The sequence below is a fragment of the Cyclopterus lumpus genome, chromosome 5 (genome assembly GCF_009769545.1).
Source record: "Cyclopterus lumpus isolate fCycLum1 chromosome 5, fCycLum1.pri, whole genome shotgun sequence".
Taxonomy (NCBI): domain Eukaryota; kingdom Metazoa; phylum Chordata; class Actinopteri; order Perciformes; family Cyclopteridae; genus Cyclopterus; species Cyclopterus lumpus.
This window is the reverse complement of record NC_046970.1, coordinates 19394497-19418260: the sequence shown is the minus strand read 5'-3', so window position 1 is coordinate 19418260 and position 23764 is coordinate 19394497. Positions and strand designations below refer to the sequence as shown.

At 39.0% G+C, this 23764-nt stretch overlaps 1 protein-coding gene across 1 annotated transcript in view; it reads left to right on the top strand.

Moving 5' to 3' along the window:
• Window positions 1-23764, top strand: part of LOC117731151 (potassium voltage-gated channel subfamily D member 3-like) — a 64843-nt gene that overhangs the window by 28576 nt on the left and 12503 nt on the right. The window lies entirely within an intron of this gene.

Below are 23764 nucleotides of genomic sequence, written 5' to 3'. Positions count from 1 at the left end.
GGTGATTCGTAAATTGCAGGGCCTTGTTCTAGGTGAATTGCACTCGGTACCTGTGAGTGGTGGCAAAGGTTGACTGAGTTATTTGATTTCTGTGGTAGCTGCTTGCCTTTCAATAGAGCCTATGAGAACAAACTTAAACTTCAGATGCTTTTATTGGTTTCTATTGTCTGTGTTACAACAATGCTAAGCCCATTTTGTCATGACCACTGGCGGATAGGGTCTGTTTGTGTTTGTGTATTTGTAGAAAGGCAATTATCCTCTTTTGAAAGCAGGGAAATGTACCAGTTGTTCAACCTGAACCAACAATTGGGTTAATGGTCTGTGAGTGATGACGGTTGGTCGGCCGGCCACTTTGGTTCAGGCTGAAATATTTCAACAATTACTGGATAGATTGCCATAAACAGACAGGAGCGGGTGAGTTCAAAGTTCTTGGGGTTTTAATTGACTCCGACCTCTCCTTTAACCCACATTGTAAATGAAACATTTGAAACAATGTGCAAGTTTGAACTTTGTTGCACATTGTTCTAATTATCTAGAAATCTCACGTCTACAGAGTAATTGTAATGGTAAACGGAATTGTACTTGTATAAGTGCTTTAACACTACCTGTCATTCACACCCATTCACACACAATGCAAGGTGCCACCTGCCCATCGGGACTAACTAACCATGCACACCACGTAGAAGAGGCTGCTAGTTGTTTATACAGTACATGATTTCCACTACTAGCCACAGGCCAACAATATGGCACTGGAACCACTCGAATCACGATACAAACAAGCAATTAAAACACTAATAATAAAGCACTTCCATCACTGCCCAATTCTAAATAGTATCAGATGTTTGGTTGGGATGACCTATTCAAATATGCAAACTTCTGCTTGGAAGTTATCCATGACTAATCTCCACCATCACTTGTAGCATCCACTATATCAAAAGAAGAAATAATACTAATCATGTCGGGGTCTATAAAGGGCGATTGCACTATTCCGTTGCAGACTGTCAGAGGTTCCTGAGAATGGAATATAATTCCAGACTGAACACTTATTGAACTTTCAGTAACCAATTAAAACCACGGAGGATAAATACATGTCAGCACTTAACTTTGCTTTTGCCGGTGGGTTTTAATATGTATAAGTTAAAGGTCATTACTGCTTTTGCTGCGTTTAACAACTGTGTGTCCTTTACCAACTCTTTAATATTTTTTGAGTTTTGGTATTTTAAGAAGGCTATTAAACTGCATGCCCTCTTCTTGTTTCTGTTTTGAACTATTATAGAAAGATGTTTGTACCATCTTGGCCAGGGACTAAAGATAAAAATAGCCCTTTGGCTAATTTGAGCATTTCTTTTATACCATGTGCATTTATTAAGTTGCTCTGTCCCTTCTCATGAATAAACTAAACCTAAACTGTACTAACACTACAGTTGCTAGGATGTTAAATGATGATGTTAAATGTGGTAAACATAATACCTTCTGCTGCTAATTGTCAGCGTGTAAATTGCCAACATTTAGCTCAAAACACCGCTGTACCCAAGTATAGTCTCTCAGAGCTGCAAGCATGGCTGTGCATTGTCGACTCAGCTTTGTTTATTCTGTCTGTGTAGTCTAAATGCGGAGTACATTCTGACCAGCAACCCCCTGCTTTTATTGACTGCACTAAAAAAACGTTTTACTGATGGAGGCTTTCGTGAAAAGGCAGAGAAACAGGGAGCTCGTCCTCTCGTGCCTTTCTGCTGGTCGCTAAAGGTTAAGGTCAGTTTGAAAGGTCGTGGAGTGAATCCTCAAAGTCTGAGTGGGACTGGGGGGTAAGTTGGGCTGTAGACTCCCCCGCTGTGGGGCTCAGTGGGTGGAGAGCTCTGAATAGCTGAAACATGTTCTGTTCTCTCTCACCGAGCCCAGCCTCTATGAGATCAAAGCAGGAGGATGATGGGAGAGAGAAGTGGCGTATGTAAGGAGGTACAAAGGGTCGATAACAGTTCCTTTCTGACTGCTGTGCTAAAATGTTTGATTTTTGTTTACTTTTGTTTTCTTCTTTGTATTTCTATCATCTCCTCACCTCGTGCCTCAAGCTATTGAGGAACTGATTTTTATCAAATTCAGTCTGATGCTCGTCTTTTTCTTTTAGCCCCATCTCTTCATAAAGCATCACCCGCCATGCTCTCGAGTTCCCATCCTGTCAGGGAGTTAGAACTAATCCCAATTGATGACAACGGACACCTTGTTCTCTGCCACACTTCAAGAGCCTGGCAGAGTGCCAACGGGAAAAGGAGTTTATTTTTGATTTTGATTTCTTCAAAAAAGTACGTCAGAACTATAGATCTACAGTAGCCAGCAGGCTGTCTTCAAGAGTTTCAACCTGTTCATATTTGAATGACTTTGTGCAAGTATAGAGTGGTTGGGTTTTGACTTTACACCCAGGGACCATCATTACCACAGCAAAGAGTAACTACGAGTGGCCAGCACTGCTGTTCCCGGGAGTGCTGTAAGTGATAAATAAATGCAGTTTAGCACCCTGATGCATATGGAAATGAGAAAAGTGCAGACGTTAAGTTTGACTTTTGAAGCTGAAGTTTCACTGGTGGGCCCCCAAGAACAGAAGTTTAAGACTAAAGATGGTCTCTGTGAATGAATCGGCCAAAATCCCACCTGGAAAAAGAGAGATTCTTTGTACAGGAGGCGTCATGAAGATGATATTGCAAACTACGGTTTCTCCTTTAAGTGATGAATAAATGTCATTTAGTGTGTTTAATATATTTTTGGTCTGTCATTCCACTCTTTCGCACAACATTTTTTTTAGGGATTAGAATGTTGAGATTTCACAGTTCTTTCTCTCCTCTGACTGTGTGTGTGTTTGTGTGTGTGCGTGTGTGTGTGGGTGTGTGTGTGTGCGCGCGCACGTGTGTGTGTGTGTGCAGCAGAGAAGGCACTCCGCTAACTTGTTACAATAGTAGCTGCTCTGTTTCAACAATGTTGGCCTGAAGAAAATGTGCTTGCGGGCCGAAAATTAAAATGGGGTGTTGTTCTGTCGGGAGATGCAGTGACTCAAACTAAGCACGAGTAGAAGAGTCATGAGTAAGGACACGTCTGCTTGCCACTAGGCTAATTGATGCAGTGTTTTTGAATGCACTTTTCCAAATAAACAAAAAGAGAGTTCATATTTATCTAACTGTATTAATTCATGAAAAGGTAGTCATGTGCATGTAAGAGGGAGATTCACACCTACGTTTTATTGAGATAATACTATTTTCTAAATACTAATACTAAATGTCATATCAACAGTTACATTGGAAGAATGTTTATTGAAAAACAAAAGTTGATATATTAAACACATATTCACCCCGCTATATCTTAAATCATAACAACCTCACTGGAAGCATCAGTGAGGTGTTATCCATCCCAGGCCCTTCTTTGTTTATGGATCTCCATCCTGTTGGTGTCCACCTCTCCTTGTCTGCATTCCTACAGATGCCAGGACCTTAACAGCAGCCTGCAAAACATATCATGATGTACATAATGAGATTATTGGATATAATCAGGGGTTCAATTGTGTCACGGACTCGCGGCTCCGCCCGCCCCGGCACAAAGGCCCCCGCTCTTCTATGTCAGTGTCGCCAGGTCATTTTGCCAGAGCTGAAGCCCCATATGTATTGAGCGTGGCCCTGAATATATAAATGTTGTGAAGCTCGACGGAAAAGATAATGTGCAATAGGAACATAATAGTCCAAGTTAACGCAGGTCTCTAAACCGACTGTGTGACTCACAGCTGGGAGAGTGGAGGAGAAATAGAAGAGTGTATGTCGAGGTGGAAAAGAGAAGGATAACATGTTAACCTGTATGATTTATATTTTGAAGTACATTTCTCTGCCTATTTAGACTTGTCAATTTGTTTTGACAAACCTCATGTTGCATAACATTAGCCTACTTTACAATATGGCGTGGCTCCAAAATGTAAAACCCTCAAGGACGGATGTTACTATCTGAGAGACAGACAGACTGATTAGACCCTTTGTAATCATTGTGAACCGATAATATCTAATGTTTGCATGAGTCTAATCGTGTGCAGAAGCATCTCCTGGCATGCTATGTTATGCTGTTCATTTGTCATACGCAGTACAAGTAAATATATTCAGGAGAAACTGTTGATTTCTTGGTTCCTAACAAAAGACACATGTGTTGAGGTGGTTTAATCTGATCTACAGTATTTTGGAAAATCAGTTGTTAAAGTCCAGTCATAAGAATAATTTAATTATTTGTTATTGTGCTCCAGCAAAATGAAATTTGTACAGAAAAATAAAATTCAAATGTGCTTTCTTTTCAATCGGGTGAGGATGAGCTTATTAGGTTTATTAAGATTCACAGACTGATTTCCACTGACACGATTCAACAGAGGCTACATCTGCATTGCATATTGCTTGAGACAAACAGGGCACTGAGTTTAGATCACACACACCTATAAATGAGGGCTGGGGCTACTTTTTGTTTAGGGGAACGTGTTAAAAAAAATTTTGTCCAGTTTGTGAAAATTACGAGCTACTTTTGTGTACCATTTAGATGGTTTCTTGTAAATTTCCCCTGAGAAATGTTATAAATTGATATAGCAGTGAATCAGGTCCCTTTCCTTCCCTGGTATTATGATTTAGACATTCAGGGCTTCAAGTTCAGTACACACACCTGAGGACAGAGAAAACCAAATATCATTTCAGTAGCTGCTGATGTCTTTCCTATTTAAGTTATTTGTTACGTCCAGTCATAGAAGTATAAACTAGTGTTTTCTTTTGTGTCAGTCAAATCAGGCAACATTAAACATTAGCCATCCTAAATACTTTCAGCTATCTAATTACAAATGTTAAGCATGTTAGCAGTAATAGCATATTCCATATATAATATACTATTTAAATAGATAGACGAATATAGTCCTAAAGTAAAACGAGAGAGGCAGTAAGCCATCTGTATTCAACACATGTGGATCAAATGTAAATCTCCTTTCCTTGTTGGGTAGCTCACATTGATCCTACGTATGGCTGGCACTTCTGCTGGTGGAGGGACTCATAGGGAGAGAGGGATTGGGGGATGAAGAGAGTGAAATGAAATGCAAGGTGAGAAAGTCAAGAGAAATGGTGAAAACCACAGGGATACCAGCAGGAAAGCCACAACACTGTAATTATATTTTGTGTTCATTCATTCACAGGAGATGCACACTTCTCGTATAGAGCTGAGCGGGAAAAAAGGAACTCAACTAGTATGCAAATATCACGAGAAAATAAACAATGTTTCTTTTGCTGGCGCAAAATCATCACCCCCAATGGAAAATGTCAAATGTAATTTATTCTGCCCCTTCCAAGTAGCTTGGGGAAGCGTTGCTGCCTAATATTTAAAACCTATCGCAGCTGAGCAGATGTTTGCCCAGGGAAACGGCAGAGTACAAATGTTTAGTTTAAAGGCCCAGAACACAGAGAGACAAGCACAAACAGATGGTAATAGTCTTGGAATTACCTGGAACTGACATAACAAAATACGTGTCTGGGGTGAAGTTGTTTTGCCTCACATTTAGCTGGCTAATGCATTTGTTACTGATTTGAAATGTCTGCCGCAATCAGTGCCAACTGTCCTCATCTGTGATAATATTACACTGCTCAAACTGCCGTCATGAAAATCCCTCCTTATTTCTTAGGGTTAAGATGCAGATATTGAATTTCAGATGGTCTAATCTGATCAATTTAAATCTTTCATAACAGTTAAAGCCATCCGAGAATGGGCTCCAACTGCTGGAAAATTCTCTAAAATATATTTGCTTTCTTAGCCTTCGTGCAACTTATCAGATCAGATTTAGGCATCAGACAAGATTACCCTAGACCATATGCTATATATGCATTGATAGCTGTGGTTAAGATTTCGGGTTGTGTACGTCCTTTCACCAGTGATTGTGTTTCCCCACTTCTGAAGAAAAGAATATATATATATATATATTATATATATATATATCACACTATATATATATATATATATAGTGTGATATGGATTTCAACCATATCGCCCAGCCCTTCTGTATGACTGATGCTATCTATAACTAGATATTCGTAGTAAATGTCCACCTATCCATCTTCTTTTAGTCTGGATTATTTTTTCTTTAGAAGTGGGGAAACACATCACTGGTGAAAGGACGTACACAACCCGAAATCTTAACCACATAACATAACATATGGTATACTGAACAAATGTTCAAAGCAACACACTGTTATGCAAAACATATTTTTCCAATCCATATTTCAGCAACTAGATTTGGTAGATTTGATTTGCAGATACTTATTCATTTGGACAATGAAAAACTGTAAAATGGTAACATAATATGTCTCCCCTATGTGGGGTAGAGCAATATTAGAAAAACAGTCTCTAAATTGACCATAATGTTGACTCAACAGCCACCTCTCTAAAAACAACAAAGATTTATAGCAGGTTGTTGTCCTAGACTGCATTAGTTTGTGCAGGGTAATAAATTGTCAACACTGGCTACAGCTTTCTGCCTGACTGCTACATGCACCCAGTGACAGACTTTAGCCAGACCATCCATCATCACATTCACCCTGATTTTACAAGCATCAGAGGAAGTAAGCCACTCCTATCTGACTTGCACATGGACCACCTTTAAGCTGAAGGGCTGACACCCCAAGGTTTCACAGCAGGCACCTCTTCAAAGAGACATCATCCTAGGGGGAGGGGGGGGGGCAGGAGAACCACCTCATCCCATTCTCTTTTATCCTCACACACAAATAAAAGATTCAGCTAATGCTACACAACATGTCCAAATAGCTCACATGAGTTATCAAATGCTCTGTATACCAGTTTACACAACATTTGTAAACATGCCAGTGGTTTCAAAACAAAAATGTATGCAGACTAAAAATATAGGAAACACAGTACCAGAAAGGTGCACTTTTCATTAATTCATTCATTGTCTAACCCGGCATTTAGACCACAAGTGTATCAGACATGTTCATAACCTCACGTTTAGACCACAAGTGTATTAGACATGTTTATAACCTCACGTTTAGACCACAAGTGTATCAGACATGTTCATAACCTCACGTTTAGACCACAAGTGTATCAGACATGTTTATAACCTCATGTTTAGACCACAAGTGTATCAGACATGTCTATAACCTCACGCTTAGACCACAAGTGTATCAGACATGTCTATAACCTCACGTTTAGACCACAAATGTATTAGACATGTTTATAACCTCACGCTTAGACCACAAGTGTATTAGACATGTCTATAACCTCACGTTTAGACCACAAATGTATTAGACATGTTTATAACCTCACGCTTAGACCACAAGTGTATCAGACATGCTTATAACCTCACGTTTACACCACAAGTGTATCAGACATGCTTATGACCTCACGTTTAGACCACAAGTGTATCAGACATGTTTATAACCTCATGTTTAGACCACAAGTGTATCAGACATGCTTATGACCTCACGTTTAGACCACAAGTGTATCAGACATGTTTATAACCTCATGTTTAGACCACAAGTGTATCAGACATGCTTATGACCTCAAGTTTAGACCAAAAGTGTATCAGACATGTTTATAACCTCATGTTTAGACCACAAGTGTATCAGACATGCTTATAACCTCATGTTTAGACCACAAGTGTATCAGACATGTTTATAACCTCATGTTTAGATCACAAGTGTGTCAGGCAATGTACTCGGCTGAGTTTCACTTGCGGACCCTTGCGGTTAAGATTAGTGATTGAGGAGTCAGCAATCAATCAATGGCCGTATCAAACAGAATTTTAAAAGTATTTTGAGAAAGTGTGATTAACTGCAACCATGTGGGGTCCTTGAGCATGCATCCATAAATGAGCACCCTGAATAGTGTATCAGACATGTTTATAACCTCAAGTTTAGACCACAAGTGTATCAGACATGTTTATAACCTCGCATTTACACCACAAGTGTATCAGACATGTTTATAACCCCGCGTTTACACCACAAGTGTATCCAACATGTTTATAATCTCATGTTTAGACCACAAGTGTATCAGACATGTTTATAACCCTACGTTTGCACCACAAGTGTATCAGACATGTTTTTCACTCGCACATCGCATGGAATAACCTCTCTGGCTACAGAGCAGTGGGTGGGGTTTGGCAATGTACTTTTTTGGGTTCTCCAGATTGAGGTCTCTAAATGAGCCATGTAGCTCATATAATTCAATACCTGAAAAAAGAAAAGAAGATAAATCACTTAAACATGCTGAATATTTAACTCATTTTACCTCTGTTGTGTGTCAGAGAGGAAATATCTTTTTTGTTGTTGTTGTTGGCTGAAACGGATTCTGTTACCACTTTGGTCTTCATGTTCAAAAGAGCTATTCAAGTGTCTTGTTTTTGTTGTTTCATCCTGTTGTGAATTCAATCAGCCCGTGTGCACATTTTACTGAACCAAAAGGGAAGACAAATCTTCATGCCTTAATTAGGAACATCAGAGGAGAGAAAGTCATTATTGCTGAGAATGAGCTGAATGCTTGTGGGGGGGGGGGCTCCATATGTCTTTATTAAACCACAGTGCTGAAAATAATTTCTTCCACCCTTACCAAAAAAGATTGTGTTGATACCGTGGCTAAAATATGCATGTGCAATACCCAAACATCTCATTAAGCAGTAAAAGATACTGATATCTAAATATCTTTTAACCACTGTGATATCATATCCATCCACGGTATTCATGACTCATTTCGCGGAAAAGAATTTGACATTTCTCTTTCGTGGCTTTCAAATCAGTGTTCTAATATTAAATGAAAAATCACTGAAATACAACGTATTTCAGAAAGTATGCTTTCGGTTGACTTTATGATGAAATTCCAAGCAACATTATTTATGCATTTTTGATCTTTGGAAGTGAAACATGTTAATATTGTTTTTGCATTCATGCCGGAAATATATATACATTTCTTTCTTCCCTTTTCTCACTGCAGTAGTGGACCTGAAGGCCAGCTGTTTTCTTTTCTTCTTTTTTTCAACAACAATCTTACAAGCAAGTGTGTTGTCTTCTTTTGGTTTTATTCCAATGGAATAGCCTAAATAGGAGTTTTAAGAAGTAGGAATAATTATGTTCAAGCATGATGCTCTCGTTTCTTTGTGGACTTGTAGTTCTGTTCTCATTAGTTATGTCCCCCATGAAAAAACAACAACTGAACAACTTGTACTGTTATCATTTAATTAGATCCTATCTTTTTCTCCAGACTTTAATTAAGATATCTTATTTAAGGACCTCTTCTCTGCTTTGCTGAATTTTGTTTAGTTGCCTAGTAAACCGAAACAGAGGCTTATTAAACAATCCAGTTGCTAAATCCAGGCTCTCAGCACTCACTTCTTATCTGGATTAATAGCTTCATAAAATAATTGCTCTCCTGAAGGTTTCTTCCCTTTTTTTCCCCTGTGAAAGTTTTTTTACTGTTTCTTTTGGGAGTTTTTGTCAGGTCCTGGGACAGGGATGTCGTATGTGTACAGAATGTAAAGCCCTCTGAAGCAAATTTTGGATTTTGGGCTATACAAAATAAACTGAATTGAATTGAACTGAATAAACCTTAGTTAAATAATCGTTAACTTGTTCAAATGTGCTTCTGTCTAATGACAACTTTACGAAGGCTCATTTTAGTTTGGTCCCTGCACACTCTTAACAGTTGTCTCTCAACAGGAGTCGTCATCCCTCGTTCTACATTTGTAACATTAAAAGATAAATCATAGAGAGACGGAGTCCATCGAAAACGGGGCGATCACACAGTACCCATTGTTCCACTTCTTGCAAGACGTGTGCCGTTTTCCATTCACTGCTTTCAAAGTCAACTGTCTTTAACAAGTTTGGAGACTTGATTTGCAATTTATATCTCAAAGTTTAACTTAATTTGAACTGTGAAACATTTCCTCTTCATTAGATCAGAGGATTTTTTGTTCCACTTGAATCTGAGGTAATACATATTATACATTTAAGTAGTATCAACGTGTCCAATGCTTATACTCAACCTAATAAACTGTATTCCATTACAATCTATTACATGGTTGCCAATGGTAGCTGCATTGAACAAGTTAGTGCATCAGAAATCAGTGTTGGGCAAAGCACATCATTTGTTATTCCAATTGTAAGCATTGGTTTTGCGTATGGTGGCCTAGTTAAAGAAGTCTACCATATAACTGGAGTCAAAGCCCTGCTGGTTTGATTCTGGCTGTGAAACCTTCGTTGCCTCTAATCATCAGCAGAGCAACATTATGTTTCTGAGCCTTTCAAAACTGTTACAAATCCCTGTTGAGAAATAAATTGGTTTTATGAAGTGAAGCAACGCTATGGTCAAGATTTGGTGTTCAGGGACAAAAACAACTTAGTCAGGTTTGGGCACAGGTGATGTTTGAGTCAAAATGACTACTACACTAAGGTCAGAGGAGCTTTGTGGTGGTAGAGATAAGAAACATATGGTTCTGAACTAATCATGGTCATGTTTTAATGCAACAAAAACAAGATTCACTGTCGTAATCATGTCATACTCACTCAAGCCACTAGAGGTCTTTGTCACCTGAACATAGACACTTGTTGGAGGCACTTTGTGTCATACGCATCTATTTTTCCCTGCACATTTCCTGACTGTATCTCAACTGTTTCAACAGAATTAAGACAGTTTTGTGATTTTGTGATTAAAAATTCTGCCTGCTAGAATATTCAAAGCAATTTTTCATATTCTGGAGTGGAACAACCAGTTGTTCCACTCAAACAAATTAAGAGGCAGAGCAGAAGTATGCATACAAATTACAAAAGCAAGTGAGCAGCACTGTTAAATCACGAGGCGTATAACATTATAGTGATACAGGACACATTCATGACTTACAATTAGTATTTTTCACCCTTTACATCCTGGGTGGATGCTAATGAAATAATGAAAAGTCTGTGATTAAAGCTCTGGGTTACTGATGAGTAAAATTACATTTATCATGCAATCCTGCGACATAACACCATGCATCTGCTGCCCCACACAGAAATACACTTATCTATTACAAATTTCATGCATAATTATAATTTCATTATGAGGATTACTTCCTCTTATATAATGAGGAAATTAAATTGGAAAAATTAGCCACAGCAGGAATTAAATGCCGTGGTTTTTTAGGTGTCTGAGGGATGTTTCTTTTTAGATTCAAAAGCTTGAAGGGCATTGGCTTTGATGGAAAACCAGTGTCTTTTATCTGTAAAACCTGACAAAGTTCAACATTGGTTCTATTTAGGGTATTTCCCTTAAATTACCCTTTAGAGAGAATATTCATACACATATATGAGGCCAATTACGCTCCATCACAAATACAACATTTGTATTCGTCTCTTCCTGCGGACTCCTGAAGTGGGATGCCACTCCTCTTGAGTGATACAACAGTAGCTCCTTGGGTCTCCTGAGCCTTCCTGTTAGCCCACTTTCTCCTGTAACCTACTTAGGAGGCTTTTTAAAAAGATCCCAAAGAAAGCTTTTTCATTTCTGTTCTCATCTCACGCTCTCTAATAGAGCCGGATGGAGAGACAGCTGATTGGGCATTGGACGTGAGGAGGGATATACCCTGAGAGAAGGTAGACACGTGGGAAGGTGGTTGATGAGGGCATGTGATTGGACTGTAAACATGTAAATCCAAACAGCAGTTGTTCTCTGCTAGGAATCTTTCTTGTCAGCCAACTGGAGGTCCAATGAGGTGTGAAACTATGTCTCTCACTATGTATTGAGTGTATTTTGTGAAACCACAGTTTTGTGCAGATGCTGCTTCACGTTGCTATCAGTAATAGTAACACTAATTTGTTTTAAAAAACAAACTCTTCTTTCTCACTAAACCAGATGTCTCATCTTCTGAAAAGCTACCATCTATCTTATTTTGACACTTTTCTTTTGCAGCATAGTGGGTTTTAATCACCCAATATGCATGTTCTCGTCTCACAGGGATTGTTTTGCTCCTTCATATAGTGCTGCAGCAGTCCTAAAAGCCATAAATGAGTTCGCTTTTTTGCACTTCTGTTTCCCTCCTCTCGAAGTTGTTTTTTATGGGTTTTAGGTCGGATGCCTGAAATAAGATTTGTAATTAACACAAGTTTAAGATTTGATTGTTTTGTTCTACGGTATAAAATACATCAGTAAAAATGATGTTTTATAAAAAAGGCGGTTGCTATCAAGTGGCTAAATAAGACTATAAAACGTCATCATGCCAACTAGTTTGTTTAAATTCTCGTTGTATATACTATACGTAGCAGTTTGTGTCCAACCTAACATTAGCTTATTACTGCTGCCGATTGCATTCACACTTCAAAAATCATAAAAGTGGGGTTCATTTGTGAAGATTATCTTGCTGAACAATCGGTATCATAAATGTGTGTTTGCCACAGAGCTTATTGTCTGAAATAATCCAAACTCGATGGAAGAAATCTCATTGGCTTGTTGTCATGGGAACCAGTGCGATGCTAACTTCTGGGGTGGGCCTGAAAAAGAATGGCATCCCTGCTGCACTCATGGACATGTGAAAAGTTTGCCTTCAGAGCTTTCTGGCAGAGATCTTAGGTTTATGCAACACACCTTCTGAGTTAGGAAAACATTATGGGGTCACATAAACCTCTGAAGGTAAACCTCCCATGTGCCACTCATATTGCCTGGCTATTGCCTCTACTATCACAATAGACAAACAATACTATATCTTTCTTTTCTTTTTTTTATCCTCTGTTTAGGTTTGTTGAAACGGCCCTTAAATATCAATGGTTGTTGTTCAGAATCTTGTAATTAGAAGAGGAAATGTAATTAATCAGCTGTTTGCAGAGTCTTCTCCAGAAAGCTGGCCATAATCCAATAAATCATGTCTTACTCGCTTGTGATCATCTGCGTCTGGTTGACCATCTGCGGTGGATGACAGGTCCTACTCTCTGATTCGCATCAACTCTTTTTTTCTTCTTCTTTTTTTCTGCCAATACTTCTCTACCCTATGAGTTGACTGTCTGTGTTGTGTTTATCTTGTATTAATGCAGCTACAGTGGCAGTCATAATGGCACAAGAATAGTATTTTGAAAGAGAGGCTTGATAATTGAAAATTAGTCTGTAGAAACACCACAACAAAGTGTTGCTTTCACACCCAAAGGCAGTAGATAATAGGATGTTCTTTTGAAGAGCAGCCTGTCTAAGAGGGAATTGGGAGGTTGTTGGTTTGAGTCTTCAAATTGGCTCAGAAAAGGCCAAAGTGAATGAATAACCCATTCATAGAGAAAGATAGTAGCGAGAGGGAGCACGGTGGAGACGTCCTCCTGGAGTCAATCATGGCCAACATCTCTCCTGTCTTGTCCTTTGTCATCATCACAAGGTTGACATTTTTGTTTTTTTGGTGATGTTTCCAGGAAACTAATCAATGGATTGCCATGATATTTTTTAAAGACAGATAATGTCCCTCTCAGGATGAATCGCAATAACGTCAGTTCATATTTTGGTTTGTTTACCCGCTTTAATTTAAAGTGCACTATGCCTATCTGCAGCCTCGAAGGGCCGCCAGAATGGCCGTAGAATCTCACTCATGCATGTTATTTGACTGATGGCTACGATGGGTTTACCGTGATTGTAAAAACCGTCATAAAAAAATATTATTTGTGAAAACGTATATAATTGTTTCTAAATGATCTAGTCCCCTAGCTTCTTCTTAGAGAATAAAAAGTCAGCATTGCTTTTGTTTTTGTTTATTATTGTCCATTTCCATTTCACACAGCCAGTTTGGGATGGCCCTTAATATGTCAAATGCTCCATGCAAACAATAAACAGAGATCGAGTTGATTAAGTTATGTAACACTCACAGGCATTTTGGCTGGCATTCAGCTTTCCCTAAAAACGCAATTGCTAATGCAGAATACTTAAATATCAAAGCAAATTGTATGACAGTGGGTTTGTATGTCCTATCCAACTGTCCTTTGGCATTATGTCACTTTAATCTGGTTTCAGTGCAGAGTTCTCCGGGTAATGGGGCTTGATCACAGAATTACCAGTTGGCCCAGTTGGGAGGGAATGATTGGACAGCACTTCCTGCTTATTAATTGTCGCATTTGTATTTCCTTGCCCCCAAAATGACGCAGGAGGCAAGTTCCCCAGACGTACTGCTAATTGTGATGCAATCACACAACGGTTGAAGAAATCTCCGAACCATTGATCAAGAGCCACAGCTCTTTCCACTGGACACCTCTGGTGATGGAGATTAAGGCGAGGAGGAGAAGCCAAACTCAAGCAGAGATTAAAAATAATAGAGTTGTGGCTCCCCTTGTCCAACATTATTAGACTCACGGGATGTCATATTCTTTTTTTGGAAACCACAATTAAAAAGTAGAGTTTGCAATAACTTAGCTCTCAAAATACCTTCTGACTAAATGGTCATTTAAGGTGGAAAGCGCTCCTGTGTGTCCAGAGTGTACTCAAGAATGACCTTTGCAAAACCCAAGTCCATTTGATAAGATGTATTATTAGATTTTTGATGTAGATATTAAAGAAAAATGTGTGTTGAACAGTACAACAGCAGCAGTTCTAGCCTTCACACTAATAATACTCATATTCATACCGAGTATACCTTGATAATAAGTAAACTGTAATCATACTGCAGTGTGCATTTGAATTGGATGAAAAAGTACAAAGGAGACGATTAACAATGGGTCTGATTCATGAACAAGGTGAAGACGTTTGTTGCAGAAAATATATCTGTTCCTGATTAACACACTTACTTAGGCTTTGCAAACATTTGGTCTGTATTTCATCATTTGGAAACATTCCAAACACACAGAAATGTTAATTATTCAGCCTTAATAAGTCTGTCTGCCGCTCACTGCACTCATATAATACAACACAGTAAATCCTCTGTTGACCAGAAATAAGACCAAAGCCTATAGAACAATGCAGTATTGTATAGCTGTGTTTGCAATTGACTCACTGTTAAGGTTTAGCAGGCTTAATGTTCCATTGAAGTCTTTTTACCACAATAAAAAAAAATGTCAACACTGGTTCTGTTGCCTGGCTCAGCACTGATACAACATTGTTCCTGAATGTCTTGCTGCAAACGCTGCTAGATCTTGCAGACGAGCTAAATACAAAAAGCTAATATGTATTTCCTGTCACATCCTCACGACAATACGCTTCATTACTTCTGATGATTGTGTGTCTGAAATTGTCGATGAAACCCATCCAACAGCATCGATTGAGAGAGTTGTGAAGAAGCGCTGATAGAGAGCAATGGGTGTCCATAGGGTGGAGGTGAAATGGAGATTTAACATAAACTCATCCGACAAGCTTATAAAATACAGCATATTTTCAAAGATTACGGTCATAATTTCCAATCCTTTCTGCTTGTGACACCTTACAAAAATTAAGTCTAGTTTGGGCCCCTTGTCATGTTTCAAATATCTGAGCAGTTCAATCAAAGAGATATTTCCTCTCTGTATTATTTGTTGGACTTTGCTATTGATATTGGATATTGTACCTTGGTATTTAAGTTGTTCTTTTTTTTCTTCTATCAATAATCTCATCATATTTAAGTCAATGGGGCATTTTTCTGCAAGATTAGTACTTTTACTGTTTATTTATCTATATTAAGCTTTTTCAATCAGTGGAAATACCAGCTGTTTATAAGCAGGATGAAGGAGAGAACAGATTCCATGTCGGTGGAGTGAAATCTAAGCAGGGTTTTTGTTTTTGTTCACAACATTAACCATGTGTTTATTGTGACCGGAGTGGAGCATCGTAGTTGGACTTGCCGTGCTACCCAATGCTCGATAAAGTCCTGAAAGGTCCTGAAAGTGTCAGTATTTGACGAGTTGGGATGAGAACGGATTGCAGTGATACTGTAGCCGTATGAATATTAAGTGAGTTGAAAAAGACAATGCATGCTTGTGGAAACCTTAGCTGGGTAAATAAAGGTTAAGAAAAAAAAACTGTTTTTATTGTTTGCTCTCTCATACATCTTCCTTTGGCCAACAGCTAACCTCAGTTAAACCAGCTTTAGTCACGCTTTTAGATAAACTCTGTGTTCCTACGGCCATGTTCTGACCTGTCTTCTGTGTAATGTTTATTTGCCCTTCATGTTAAGTCTCCCTTTTATGAGAGACCAGCTTCTAATTGAACCAGGAGCTCACATAGGTCATGATGGATGGTGCTTTCTTTCCAGTGGCAGTAGGTCACACAAACTGTTATCCCACACTGCTTGCGAGCTTTAATAACAGACATTGGGTTGTTTCTTTTCCTTCTGTTAAATTCCCCCCCCCCCCCGTTCTTACTTTCCTCTTGTTTCCGTTGTTATTTACCTGCTTTCCTTCTGTAGAAAACACAAGGTGAGGTTGTGTGTAAATGTCAATACAGCAGGTTGTGTACCCTTGAAGTCCCCCTGGAAAGAGGCCACGTTGCCTTTGTTGAACTTTTGTAGAGGAAATTGGTTTCTGTGTCTCTCTGTGAAAGTCATAAGAGCACCAAACATAACCACGATGGTTCTGCAGGGAGGTGTTTGACCTTTGAACGCTGCTTTACTAGAAAGGGAAGTGTATGAGGTGATTTTTACAGACATGTTACAATTTTACCAGTATCTTGTTTTCATAATCGGTAGAAATTATGGCAAAAACGACAAAAATGAGACCCATGTAGTAAGAACCAAAATCGTTGAATGCCGGCAACCCCAACTCTTACTGCCAACTGTATTTTGAGAAAATAATAAAATACAAGATTAAATAAGAATTTAATAAAAGTTCAAGTAAATGAGATATAATCTAAATTAATAAGAATTATTAATATATAAGGGTTGGGAATCGACACTCAATACCTTTCAAGGTATTGTACGAAATAAACCAGCACCATGTGTACTATGAAACGTTCTGTAGTCAAAAGATACCTCCAGTTAATCCTTTTTGAAGCCGGATCTAGAAAAAAAGACTTTTTGTCTGGGTTTTGCTGGCAGACGATCACAGCAAGCATTCTTATATTTAATGAGAAATGTGATTGTCCCGCTATCATGGCAGCTATACAAGCCATGCAGTCTGTTGGAAGAGGAAGTCAAGCTCTGTGTATTTGACGGAGTTGGCAGTTCAGCCTGCAGAGATGCCACCAAATACCAAAATGCTTCCTTTCACATGATACGTATCAAATAAAGTCGAGAATAAAAGGTAGCAAATAAACTACCCTATTGGTATCGATATCACTTAAAGGGTACTGATATTGGTACTGGTGTGATTTTTTTTTTTTTAACAATACCCAGCCCTACATTTTATTAATATTTGAACAAAAGTTTTGATTATTTCCTGTTTGGTAAAAACGGTCGCAAATATCCGCTCATTGCCTCTTTGTTTTGGAAATTGGAATTCCAATCCACTTTGCCAGGCACTCTTTGCTTGTATCTATAATGGGATTATCCAACACTGATTCTCAAGCAGAGCCATTTAGATTCAAGGCAAATTATGTAAACATGCAAAGAGATCTCCTATTTGACCTGCAGTGTCACACAGTAAATGACAAAAAGCAATCAGGATTTGGCTGCTTTCCACATATTCAGAAGATTTATATGAGTTTTTTCTTTAATAATCCTTAAAAGACATGAATGGATAATCCATTGATTAGCAAATGTCTACTTTCAATAATTTTTTTTAAATGTTTTCCTATGATGTTTAATTATATGAGCTTTGCCTGATAAATTAAACTTCATTATACATTGACAGCAGAAGGACAAAGGACATTTGGATTATCTATTGCACTTCTGATCCTCCACTGTTGCCCTCCCTAAGGTTTCTTCCCTTTTTATCCCCATTAAAGGGGTTTTCTGGGGACGTTTTTCCTGTACCGATGTGAGGTCGTGGGACAGAGGATGTCTTATGTGTACAGAGTGTACACATGAGCTCTCTAAGGCAAATGGGTGATTGTGGGCTATACAAAACAAATTGAATTGAATTGGATTTAAGCTTTGTTTTTTATACTTGCCCTTGGGACCCACCCTCCGCGGATGGTGCGCGAGCACCATACTTTGTTGTATAAAAATACTTAATACCACCATACTTTACTGTCAGCACGCGCCATGGCGTTTCGGAGCATACTACAATGAACAAGGCACTGAGCATGTTTAGAAATGGATGTAGTCTCCGTGACGTCACCTAAAGAGCCATTATGACGCTCAAAGCGTGTGGCAGTGAGTGGCTCCAGGTGTCGCCATCTTAGCAGTGACGATACAGCCGATACTTAAAAAAATGGGCAAAGAAGTGGGCTTGAGGAGAAAGCTAGCACCTAGCGACCTGAGATAACTTCCAACCATAATTTAAAGCAGGGCCTCTGTCATTTATGCCCAACCTTAAACCTTTATGGCACATTTTTATATAACTAACCCATTTAAATTATATAGAGACCAAAACCGGTTTATGATCCAGGCTTTAAACATTTATTTCTGCTGTAAAGTTGGACATTTTAACATGAGGGTCTATGGAATATGACTATAACTTTTGGAGCCAGCCTCAAGGGGGCAACAGGAAATGCAGTTTTTGGTACGTCTACATTGGCTTCATTTCTTAGCGCCAAAGGTCTCGACATAAACGGCTTTGTGCATGCTCGTTGCTCCCATCCCATCTGTGAAGGCATGATGTCTTGGGCAAGTAAAAACACTCACTTAACACTTCTGAGTCTTTAACTTTTCTTTTCTTTTCACCACTCTTTTCAAAATGCTCAGCTTTCACAACCAGTGTCGACGTTTAATTTATTCATTTGCGATGATCTCCAAATACTTTAAAAGAGTGGTTTCAATAGTCTATTCGCCGATTCTCTCGTGATCTTGTGACTTCACGCAAATCCAGCTTTCTGTCATAGGAATTCAAAACCCTATCAAGACAGAATCCCATGCTTTTGGCACACTGTGTAGATGTGTGTGTGTGTGTGTGTGTGTGTGTGTGTTTGTGTGTTGACTTACATGACCAGTTACTCTGCTCAATCAAGTAAGGGTTTTTCTCAGCATCAGGTCACATAGGTGATCAATCTTCAAGAAATAAATAGAAATCACAAATTACATTGTGAGCTCTTCACCTGTCAGAGCAAGAATAACAAAGGCCCTTCTATGATTAAGAAAAATAGTGTTGTCCTTTAGCTGCTCTCATGATAACAGTTTTATAATGTTCCTCATTACAGCTGTAACAATGTTAGACTATTAAGCCAGATTGATTGTTTTGGTTTCGTTGGAGCTTCTTGTTTCAGCACCTCCAGGTCAATTCTGTTTCATTTAGCGTCCCTCACAGATGTCTCAAGAGCACGCTGTTCCTTTCCCGTGTTGCGGAAGCTACAGCTGAGGTTGTTTTTTTGTTTTTTTTAAATGAAGAGCAAAAAAGGCAAGAGATTGGGAAAGATAAAACACATGACTGAATAAATTCCCTCACAATTGATTTTTCCACTCGCTTAGGCCTCTTTTTCAAACTGTGGCAGATGGGGAAAGCCAAGTAATGAATCCCTGTAGAAGACCATTTACCGGCGAAATAGCCCCACTGCTGTGCATCGTTTAACTACTCTTTTAGGGTTTACTTGAATAATTCATTATTTACTTAATTTACTATATACTTGCCTGTTTCTCATGGTAGCACATCAGTGTATTGATTTGAAAAGGTTACCAGCTCTTATCCTGTCATCGAGGCAAACCATACTTCACAAAATGTGCCTATTTGGGAGACGAGCACCTTCCTGACCTGCAGTGTTTTGCATTATTTATACACAAACTCATTGACTCCCTAATTAATCCTAAATATTTGAATAAGCGAAAGTTTCTCACTCTTGACATTTCATACTGCAGCTGCCCACTGCCGTGAAACTGATGCAAATTTATAGATCTATTTATGCAAAATACAGTTATGGGAATCGCCAAAATGTCCCGCAGGACTCTATAAAATGCTACAAATAGATAAAAGACACACAGAGGATTGTCTTGGCACAACTTGGGAACATTGACATGTACCACATACAGAACAGTCTTAAAGGCCATGACATATCAGTCAGAAAATAAAATAAAAATGTAATTCAGGGATTTTGAGAAAATCCATTTAAACAGATGAGTCAAATGAAGACCGTGTTTTAAATATTGGTGTTTTAAATATTGGTGTGCAAACAAGTGTGCCAGAAGTGTGGGGGTTAGGATGTCTGGATGGGGAACCCCCCCACTGTTAGGAGTTGGTGTTACCGCTGGTGTGATCCCACCAAAAGATGCTCTCTATATCAATTTCCTCATTTTATTTTTATGCTCTTCCTATTTTTCATATTTGCAAACTTACTCAGTTTACACTGTTGAAATTTAATTTCACTCTTTTACAGATTATAAATTTGAATCAAATTATTTACTACTTTATATTCTATATGTTAATGTAATCAAACAACATTCACTAAATCATGTGAAATACTATAAAACAACTATGGAAAATGATCGTTGCAGCAGCTATTTCATCTTTCATCCCAATGATCCGAAATACCGCGTTCACTTAAAGTAACCTATAGGAATGTGGCCTCGCTCGTACTAGATGCAGCATCGTGTGGAATGGAGCAGCGTGTGGCATCCTACAAAGGTTCAAGCATCGGCAGATTATTTTTTTAACATGAGAATAATCAAATCAAATCATCAGCAATTCAAAGTAACATTTTATAATGAGAGAAAGTGGTTGCTGTGAATGAAAGGCCAACTCCAGAGTTAAAATCACAACTAACTATTCATTATTTAAGTGTTTCGCTGGCTGCTCATTTCAATTGAATTTACTGCAAAGAGCAAAGTTTTGCATATGCTACCTTATCGCAGTTCTCATGTTAACACATCATTTGTGGGTATGAAGTGTCACATTATTACAACGAAGCAGTCAAAGACAGCCAAGAGCATGTCATCTCTCATCGGCTGACAGACAGTTAGCAGAGAGAACTGTGAAATCATTTGTCTGATTGTCTGTCAGCCAGGAGCAAGACTCGGAAACAATAACGACAAGCCCTGTGGTCAAATATCCATCGCTTGTTAATAATCCATCATATTTCTGCCTCCATGTGCTTGCAGTTCAAATCAGCCTGCTACGAGTTTTCAAACCACAGGAAAAAGTTGTACGCAGGAAAGAAGGGGTTTGGTGTATGAAGAGAAACGAGAATATAATCTTTTATTAATACAATAATTTGGAAGCTTCCAACTGGACTATTTCAGGGGGATTAGTTAATGGGTTGTCCGTAAATAAAAAAGTCGAAAATATTGTCTCATATAATTTTTCATTAATTGTGGTCTGCATCATTTGTGCTCCTCTCTACTTTGTAAGAAAAATAATGTACAAAAATGGATTTGAGAAATAGCACATTCTTCCCTCTCCTGCATATTTGTTCAGGCAGAGCAGAAGGCTGGTTTTGTGATAATCCCCCAGCTCTTCAGTTTGTGGGTAGTAAGCAGGAGGTAAGTCTAGCGATTAAAGCGCTTTGCAGCATGGAGAGAGGGAGCTTTGGGCCCCTCACCCAAAATAAAACCCAACAGTCTGAAAAAAAAAAAAGTGAAAAGCTAGCAACCACCCACACCCGGCCAGAGAGCATCCCTCAGGAGACACCGTGGTCAACAGTGCACGGGCCTTACCTGTCAAGAGTCTCGTTGCGTCGAGAACGCAGCGGAGAGGAAATTCAGAGGAGCCAACGAGGCTAAACAGCCAGAGAGGAAGAGGGGGAAAAAGAGCCCTCTGAACAAGAGCAAGTGTTTTACAGAAACTTCGAGGTTCAAAATCAAACCGCTGTGCTCGATCCGTGGCCCTTGAGGATAACGGTCCGTCTGGGACATGTGGTTTACGGGAACAGTGTGTTAGGCACAATATTCACTCAACTTGCTCAGTGTTTCATCTATATTCAGGCTGCCTTGAACGGCGGAATCACATATCACAGAAGAATCCATCTTCTCAGGCGTCGTGGGAGGAGCTACTGGCAGTTACGGGCGTGGCTTAAGTGTGCACGAGAAAACACAGAGAGGCGTCCGTTCAAAACAACAATGCATGGATGCATCGGTTGTATCAGAAATGTCGTATTGTTTTCCATTGGAAAACCAAAGAATGCCTCTGAGTGTTTTTGATGTTTTTGATGAAATCTCAATTCAGTTTGATCGACAAATGGGTCATCAAATCACGTGCCGGTCCTTTTCCAAACTATTTACAGTGACGGCTTCTCAGTTGGTTGTGTGTAACAAACCACCTGGCTCTTCAGGTTGATATTCAGGTGTGCAATTACACACACACACACACACACACACGAGTAGAGCCGAGGCAAGTGAAGATACCGTTGACAATAGCCTACCGTTTACAAACAGGCTTGGTAGTGAGCGACTCACTAACATGCCGATTCTGTTTTTTATTTTTATTTGAGCTAAACCAGATAATATTAACCCTAACCCTGATGTTTCTGTGGAGTGATTACTGCGCAGGAATGCTCATCAGCAACCGGTTATATATGGTAACCTATGAGCAACGTGGCCGACTGTGCTCTGATTAATTTGGCATGCAGTTAACAAACGAGTCATAATTTGGTTTTAATGAAAACTCCTGACGTTTGCTCCTGGAGTTTCACGACTGTTTTGGAGCAATGCACTCAACCTCGATGAAATGCTGATCTAATTACTCTCTTTCCCTCAAGATGGTACGGATCAAGCACGAGTTAACATTGTTTCCCATAACTTCACACCACACTACTTAAACTTGATGTCAGGGGCCTCTCCAGGAGACGATACAGACTTCCTGCTTGCGAGGAAGTCTGTATTTAAAAATCCATTTGTTCCACTAAACTCCATCATGGCCCACAGCTTTGGCCAGCGCGTCAACCTTGGCTTCTTCCTGGTGGCGCTGGATCCCACTGGCATGGCTCTTTTATATGCCAAGTCTTAGCAGCAAAGATAGCAGTGGTCCTATGTCTGTTCCTCTGTCACCTGTTAAAGCAGTCATCTGTGCAATCGAATGATCTGTGCCTGAAGGAAGCTGTGAACAACAGGAGTTATAATGCTGTGATATTGCCATTCTCTGGTATGCTTATAAAAGAGATGTAATAGTTAAAGCTGTTTTAATTATATTTCTTGTATATGTCCATAATGTGTTTACACCGTGTTTCAGCTGCCACCAAAAAAATCCCTTAATGCAGGTTTACCTTTATAGTGAGACGGACATTGAAATTGAGTACTTACTCTACTCACTGACGGGTGTAGTGTCTCACAGTGGGTGTTTCTTTTGCGCTCATTAAATACAATGCATGTGTGGTGGGATTTTTGGCAAAACACATTCAAATAAAATGACACCAAGTAAATAAATTGCTCTTTGCCAAAGTCAGATCAGGGAAATACTTATAAAACCAGTTAGAATAATTCAACCTTGCTCGTTGTGCGTGTGGCATTTTTATTTTAATTGCCTTTTAAAGAAACTCATTCCGCATTATGTTATCGTATATAAGAGGATGTGACAAGATTACATAATTAATTGAGCTCCGGTAGGTTTGATGCTTCGACACATTACTGAAATTAATTATTCTCTTCTGGTTATTCTTTATTTGTGTCTCTTTACCACGCAGCATGATATACATGCTTTGTGTACACTCTGTCTTATGTTGAGGTGTATTCTAAAACTATTATTTCTTTATTGATATTCCAGCTTTTCTGCCTTTTTCTGCATTTCCACTACGTTTTGTCATGCTCAAACTGGAAATGGCCACAAACACATGTGGATGGAAACATACCTGTTGTATC